The sequence below is a fragment of the Pocillopora damicornis genome, chromosome 1 (genome assembly GCF_964200805.1).
Source record: "Pocillopora damicornis chromosome 1, jaPocDami1.2, whole genome shotgun sequence".
Taxonomy (NCBI): Eukaryota; Metazoa; Cnidaria; class Anthozoa; order Scleractinia; family Pocilloporidae; genus Pocillopora; species Pocillopora damicornis.
The window spans coordinates 9,668,471-9,676,859 of NC_142670.1; the positions used below are offsets into that span (position 1 = coordinate 9,668,471).

The 8,389-nt window shown below is 36.0% G+C and overlaps 1 long non-coding RNA gene across 1 annotated transcript in view; it reads right to left on the reverse strand.

Annotated features, from left to right (window-relative positions):
• The window catches only part of LOC149051868 (uncharacterized), a 55,923-nt gene that overhangs the window by 12,744 nt on the left and 34,790 nt on the right, over positions 1-8,389 (reverse strand). The gene's annotated exons all lie outside the window — the stretch shown is intronic.

Consider the following 8,389-nt stretch of genomic DNA (forward strand, 5'->3'; position numbering starts at 1 on the left):
TAAGCTATTCAAATTGCCTGGAAATTCGATCCTCGGACTCCCCAACAAACAATTCAAAGAATGGATCTTCGCACTTTCCTTCGGCGTACGAAGCAAACAACAAAGGAAATAAGAAGATTATTAGGAACCTCTGGAACTAATGCTTTTTTGTCCAAAAAAAAAAAAATAATAATAATAATAATGCTATAAGTGAGCATCTGCATTGTTTCCAACGTTATTCTCAAGATAACAATCAATTTATATGCTCATTTTCTCTTCTACAGTCATCCTTCATTTGATGATGGAATTGCTGGGAACAGGTGAGGCAGTGTAATACCAACTTGATATTTATGTACTTTAAAATGACTGAAAAAAAGAGAAAATTGACTGATTTATCATCATAATTAGTCATAGACTTCCTGCTGGAATTACATCGGATTGTGATTCAAAACGTAAGCTGGAGAGCGAAACAAAAAAGTCAAAGAATAACGGTGCTACTATACTGGTCTCCCCAATTTCCAGCTTTAACACCTAGCCTAATTCTAATTCTTTCTTTATTGAGTTGGGGGTTTTAATGCCCATTGTTTGTTCTTAAAATTAATGGTATTAAAAAATCCTTTTCTGTCTTCACCATTATCGTTATCACTATTGTTAGAATAAGTGCACAATATTTCGTTTATTTATTTATTCATTTCTTTTTTCTCATAGAAAGCCAAGCAACCTGTTTCAAAAACTCCTCTTACATATTTTCGTTAAGGGGAGTAGATTGGTCTTGGAACAGCGCTGTCTGCCTCCCCCAGGGAGCTTACTTAGTTTCCATCGAAACTGAAGAAGAATGGCAGTTTATCAATCATGATATTCAAAAACGTGGTACTTGGAATACTAGTGCGTGGCACATTGGTTTACGGAAGAGAGACGGGGTTTGGACCTGGGAGAGTGGAGAACAACTGAATATTTCGAAATGGCGAGACTCTGAGCCAGATGGGAACGACATCTACGCGGAAATATCCAAGAATGGAGGCCTCTTCAACGGTTTCTCTGGATTTGATAGAAATGCCTACATTTGCGAGATGCCTGGAGGTAAGATCACGTTAGAGTCTTGCACTTATGTCATGAAAATTGCTTTTCCTTCTTAAAAGTGAAAATATTGTTCACATAATATGCTCAGCTCACCTAACTTGTACGTGTGAGCGACGAATGAACTTTTAAGCGCGCATTGGTAGTTGAACACAATTCCCATGAAAATTTCCGGGATACATATTTCAAAACAAAAATGATCACTCCAGAATTATCCTTTTTTGTATCGTCTGCTGCCGGAAGAACAGCGATCGAAATTGTACATTTCACAATTTTTGTCGAGCGCGCTGATATTGGGATAATCTAGCGAACGGAATTTTCCCTTACCTCAAGTTACAAGGTGTGTCCACTGAGGTCAGTGAGTATATGCATGCTCTTTTACACATAACACAGAAGTTTTTTAATTTCTTTTTTTTTTTTATATTTTTTGCGTGTGTTTGCGTGCGTGTTTCTTGTTCGAGTCAGCGATAAATATGTTATTCACCGGCGGGGAGGTCCGCATTTGGTAAAACTGTGCTCAAGATACTTTAGACAGAGTGCACATACCGACCTATGCTAGTGAATAAATTTCTTTTCTTTTTTTCTGAGAATATTTTCCAAGGAGCCCTAATAATTTTGGGCTGTTGTTACGGTAAGATCTTCCGTCAACCACTGACTGAACAATTTTTGAGCGAGTAAATGATAATCGAAACAGACTGAAGTGATGCAAATTTAAGAGAGGCTTCATCGAAATATTTTTATTTGTACTAGACAAGGTAATTTAAAAGCCTTCTAAAAAAGATTTTGAAACATTCTTTTTATATTTAAGTATCTGTCACAGTCTATTTGACACCTGTCAATTAGAAACCGCGTAAGAAAAAAATTCGCATGTACGTTTTTAAAAGAAAAAACAACAACAATAACGGCGCTGGTTTGGCATACAAACTTAGTTCAGTGACTGTCAAGAGCGTGTGTGAATCTGGTCCCTCATCAAAAGGGGAATTTTAGTGCAACTTTTCTCGTTTAATTCCTTCTTTTTCTTTGGTGGCATTTACGGTTCAAATGTCCAAATTGAGCAGACTTGCAAAGACTTACCGAAGGCTTAATTGAAGTATAGAACTGAAGACTTCGCTCACCGTTTTACAATGAACAAATTGTTTGAAAGAATTCAGCCAGCAAAACGAAATGTATTTTTAAAAAGTGGCAACGAAGCTAGGGATGTAGTCGGCGACTCGCGTAAGCGTCACCGCGTAGTGAGAACAAATCAGATTGCAGGATTTTTACCGTGCCCTCTGAGAAAAACAAACAATAAATACAGTGCTTTCGAAAAAAGTTTTCGTGAAAAAGCATGTCAGAATTGCAAGCGATAACCTTGAGAGGTATTGCAGGTAGCTTTTAGGTCATGGTTTAACGACTTCAAGATTTCGGAGAAATCCACCAAAATGTCACTTTACGGACGAGGTATCACAGGTTTGATAAACCTATTTCATTTACAAGACTAACTTTGAATTCTAAATTGCATGAAAAACGAAAAAGAGAAGATGCTACCCCTAATTCATCTATCTTTACTATTTATGTCCTTATTGATTACCGTTATCCAGATAATCTTTTGAGACTGTGGCGTGCACTTTAAATTTTTTGCTCTTTTTACCGACAACCTTTCCCGTAACAACTGTATACGGTTTACTGGGTATCTCCAGTTGCACATATATGAGAACTTACATTCACTTTCAATTTTACGTTTTTTAGGTCTGTTCAGGTGGGGGAGGAAGAATAGGGGGCGGGCTGAGGGAGGTGTCGGCTCAACGAGAAACTAATTAATATTAAAAATTTTACTGACTACCAAAATTACATGAACTAACGGATAATCTTAGCTCAAGTGAAGTTAACTAATTCAGAAAAAGCAAGTAAGAGATGGCGGACGCCGTTGTGAAGATTGATTTAATTGACAATGATCAAACATAAACTGCAGATGTTAAAAAAAGGAATGAAATAGAGAAGGAAAAAAGTCACATTTTCTCTCTCATTTATTTTTCTCCTTTATTGTGATTGTTATTATAGACTTTTTATGTTATCATCATCATCATTATTATCACTCTGCTCATCGTCATTATGATAAATAGTATTTTTGTTTCCGTTTTTATAATTTTGCAGAATGTCCCAACATAACTTTTAAGAACTCTTGGCACATATTTTCGGTGATTGGATGGTACTGGCTCTGGAACAGATTCGTATGCCAAAGCCAAGGAGGGGACCTAGTTTCTATTGAAACCGAAGAAAAATGGAATTTTATTAATGACGAGATTCAAAGGCGAAATACTACGGACTATAAAAATATGTGGAGTGTTGGTTTAACAAAAAAGGCCGGGAATTGGACTTGGGTGAATGGAAGACCGCTGACTATTTACAAATGGGGACAAGGGGAGCCAAGAGGTGTACACAACGCAGCTTTCATAAACAAAGTACGGTCCAGTAATGGCGAACGGGGCGTGTTTGCTAATGTTAATGGTAAAAATTGGAAAATCCGGCACGTTTTTATTTGTGAGATCTCCAAGGGTAAGTTTTTTTTTAAATAATTTTTTTAAATCTTTGTTTTGGCTTTTTATTCTTATTATTCTTCTTCTTCTTCTTCTTATTATTATTATTATTATTATTATTACTTTAAGTAAACTAAAAGGCACCAGAAGCGCTTGGGCGTAATAAAAGCACTCTATGCCAACGTTTGTGAAAGAATTTATATAAACCCTCTGTGAGTAGGGATCAAGTTTACACTTACATTTGCATGAATAAAATTTAACAATTGGTTCATACTTTAGCGTGCGTTCATCGAGATATGAAGTAGGCGGAAAGTTTGAAGGGCACGAAAGATGCGTAAGAGTTACTCGAGGCGTAGCCGAGAGCAACTCTAGCTTCTTGAGGAAGAAGAAGCTTCTTGACTCAAGAAGCTAGAGTCGCTCTCGGCTACGCCTCGAGCAACTCTTACACATCTTTCGTGCTCTCCAAACTTTCCGCCTACTTCATATCTCGATGAACGCACAGCTGACGTATAAACCAATTGTTTTATAACATTTTTAATTTTTTTTTCTCGAGGGATTTGTTTGCTGACGTCATGAGCGTGCAGAATAGGATTATGAAGCACGCTCATGCAATTGAATTTGATCAGACAAATTTTCTAGCTATTTTATAAATGTGTTTGAAACAATCTCGATGAACGTTTTCACGTTATACATGTCCAACTTTTTACCTTGTAGCAGAGGTAAGTTGTGGATGGTTCTGTTACTATAACTATTACGAATAACAACAATTACGAAACTTTCAATTATCGCTTACTTTCATGCGAGTTATTTATCCTTTCGATTGAACAAAATGGTGGTGAATGCCAACTGCAAATAATCATCGGCTCGATTGCTTTGTTAGATAATAACGCGTGATAATGTGAATTCTCTTTTGCGAAGAGCTAGTGACTCATGTTAGTTAAGATACATGCCAATTATCGCTTTATAAAACAGATGCAAAAGACTTGCAGGCTTATTTGTTCTTCGCATGGGGGAATCAATTTTATGCTTATTGTATTCCGCTTAAGTATCTGACCGTTTGAACTGTAAAGTTTTAGGGGCTGATTTCCATGCAATGCAAAATGTGTAGTGAACACAATAAAACGACGATCCTGCACTTAATTCGAATATTGCGGACATTTCGATCAACCCAACAAGCACCACTCATAGGCGAGAATAGTAAGGGTTACCTTAGTTGCGGTATGTCACCAGAGAGAGTAGATATATTTCTTGTTGAAAAAATAGTCAATACTGAGTTGAAATTTAATTGATATCCTGCTCGCCAAAAAGATTAACATAAGGTTAAGTACTTCGTGACATTATGGTATTATAACACATTTGGTGAAACCTGCGCTGAAAGGAAACCAAAAGGATCCTCCCTAACGTCGACTTATTACAAAATATCCGTTTCATCTAAGAATAATGACGATAAGCTTGAAATTTCGAACCTTTACGTTGTTTGCGTCTCCTACCATTCGCTACCCAATATTTTAAAAAATATGCAAACATTTGCAAAGAGGAAAGCCATAAAACAGTGAGAGAGCTCAATTAACACATCGATCTAAAAGAAGATTTCCCATTCTCATCCACCTTCAGCATCGCCGTCATCAGCATCAGCATTGCCATCGGCATCCCTATTGTCCTCGCCATCGCTATTGTCATTGCCATCGCTAATGTCATTGTCATCGCTATTGTCATCACCATCCCTACTGTCGTCGCCATCGCTATTGGCATTGTCATCGCCAATGTCATCACCATCGCCAATATCATCTCCATCGCTATTATCATCGCCATCGCTATTGTCATCGCCATCGCAGATGCAAATTTCAACCACAGCTCCAATGATAACATCTCATAGTAAGTATTAATAGCAATCAGTAACAACATATGTCTTAACACTGGCAGAGTGCGATACTATATACTATATTACTATATTACAATATTGCTATATCACCAAATTACTATTTTATTATATTATTTTCTTACTATATGCTATATTACATTATTGCATTATTATATTACTATTTACTATATTACTTCATCACTTTATTAATACGTCCCTATTTCACTATATTACTTTATTACTCCATTATTATTACTTTATTACGTTATTACTATATTATTATTTTACTATTTTACTATGTTACTATATGGCATTTGTTATGTACTATATGACTTTTTACTATATTACTTTATTACTATACCACTATACTACTTTATTACTATGTTACTTTATTACTATATCACTATATTACTTTATTAAATTATCATTATATTACTATATTACATTTACTTTATACTATATACTCAGTTGTAGCACCTAAATGTCATGGCATTAAGCTAGCAGCACCCGCAGAGTGGCCCATACCTACGAAATTTACTAGTAACCCTTCAAGCCCAGAAAATGTCGTTTGGTGTGTTATCGTATGACCGATCGCACAAAGTGCTACTTTTAGCATGGGTGGGGAACTGATTAAGGCCATTTGTTGAAGGAAGCAGGTTGTAAAAAAGTAATAAATTTTCATTAAGTTCAGTATTTGTATAAGATGGTCCTAAAAAGGAGTGAAATGTACTTTAACAAAAATGACTTTTTAAAATAACTTGAGCTTAATTGTAACTGATCATAACAGTTTGCTCACAGAGGAAATTGAAATATCAGTCTCTATACAGGAATGTACCTTTCATATGACGTGCACAGAGATAACTGAAAAGATGTATTTGTGCTTGGCACAACTACTATATGTACAGTGGCAAGCCCCTTCTTCCTCTCCCTCGAGACAAAATTTAATGATTTCCTGCAAACATGAACGTATGGGAGAAGCTCTGAAGCTATTGACCCAGTTTTTGCTAAAATGCATAAGATTTGATGATTGTAATGTATATTTTCAGCTTTCAAACTTCTAACTTTATACCAATCACAATTGTAACTGCATGACTTACTTCTTCAAAAGTTTTCACAGGAAAGTCAGTAACCTTTCTTCCTTTGTTTAAGAATTGTGCAATTATTTCATTTTGTAGTACCGGTATTTACCACATTGTAACATGTAATTTCCATGGCAATAACTACTCAGGCTCAATATTTCAGTAGTGCATGGTGTTTTTGCAAATGCTGATCCACAAAGAAAAATTTGATATGTTAAGCAATTGGTCACAAGATAAGTGAGTCTAAAAAGAAGGGAATCTGGAAAACCAGGGATCCTCCTTTAATTAGGACTGAAATTAATGGGCATCCTCCCATTTGAAGTCATGAGATTTGTACATATTTAAAAACTAGAATATTATGACCAGCAAGGTGGGTAGTTTCAGTTCCAGAATCGGTGCACTTTTGGAGAAATTCAGATAAACGTTTTCCCTGTTTTACCCGACAACAAAAATGACAGAAACTGTACCGAGATGAGTAATCTATTGGTATGCTCACATTCACTCCCAGGGAAAATTAAATGTATCAACGTGAAGACGAATGATGTCACTATGTATGACAGAAGTGCCAATTTGTAATGTTGTAGTTAGCTTGAGGTAGAGAAATAAACATTTCACTCTTTTTTGCGACGTTTTTCCTATGAAAATGAGGCCTCAGACGTCGAACAAGCAGCTGTTGTTACTATGGCAACAAGAGTGCTGCAACCTTTAAAAAGGGAATTTTTGTGCATCCCCCTGAGTGCCCAACTGTATGCAAAATTTGAAGGGGGTTGAAAGTTTTCATTTCCCAAGTTGTTTGATTCTTACAGAGACTTGTTCTAAAGGTCAATATGAGAAAGAAAATGACCCAAAACTGAAGAAACTCTTGATTACTTAACAAATTCTCCTATAAGGAACGTTAGCAAATGTACAGAGAACAGTATTGAGAATATAGACACTGATATTAGGGTGTAAAAGGGATGAGTACCTTTTTCGTATTTTGACGCATGGAGATTGAATTAATTGACATACACTTAGTGCAGAAGGCAAGTATATGAGAGCTATAGCTTGATAGGTTTAAAAGATGAATTGAGAGAGTTGTGCAAACCATCTCATACTTTAATATTCCTCTGGATATATGCACAAGTAACAGTCATTAACATTGCCTTGTTCACGATGAATGAGGCAGTGATGAGATGATAACCTCATTATTTGTTCGATAGTTTGCCCTCATATAGTTGACTTCATCCCCGCCCTCTAAATAATTGATGAATAGTCAATGCATGCATATTCACCATACTGTTCTCTACACGTTTCCGAAGTTGCTAACTCGAGGAGAACTTTGTTTAACAATCAAAAGCCTCTTAAGTTGATGATCATTTCCTTTATTCTCATGACCTTAATGTGTGACTCAGGGCTGATATTATAGGGAGAAATTAAATGTGAGTCAAATTTATTATGGTTTAAGGTTTAATGCGTAAACTGTATGTGAAGGTTATCGTTCCAGGTAGGCTAACACTCATAAATTACCAGTAGTTGTACATAAGTTTTGATAAAGTTGTCGCAGGAACGTTTGACTCAGTTTTACTTTAATAACCTAAACTGAATAAGTGGAAATTTGAAATTTATTTTTCACTCTCCTTTCGAACTCTGCATCAAAATTTTGAAGTCCTGAAATAAGGCTTAAACTACAGGTTTAAAGGAAATCTGCATGAGAACAAGTTAATGTCAACATTGAAGCTCTACATGCATGAGTACGGGTACATAAAGGTGTTGTGAAAAGCTGCCAACCCTTTAGCTCCCACATTTCTTTGTAAGTTAGTTGTGAGGATTTGATGTTAGATCAAGATTACAACTTCTATCTGATAAGTTTGAGTATTCTCATTACCTGTTTGTCAGAT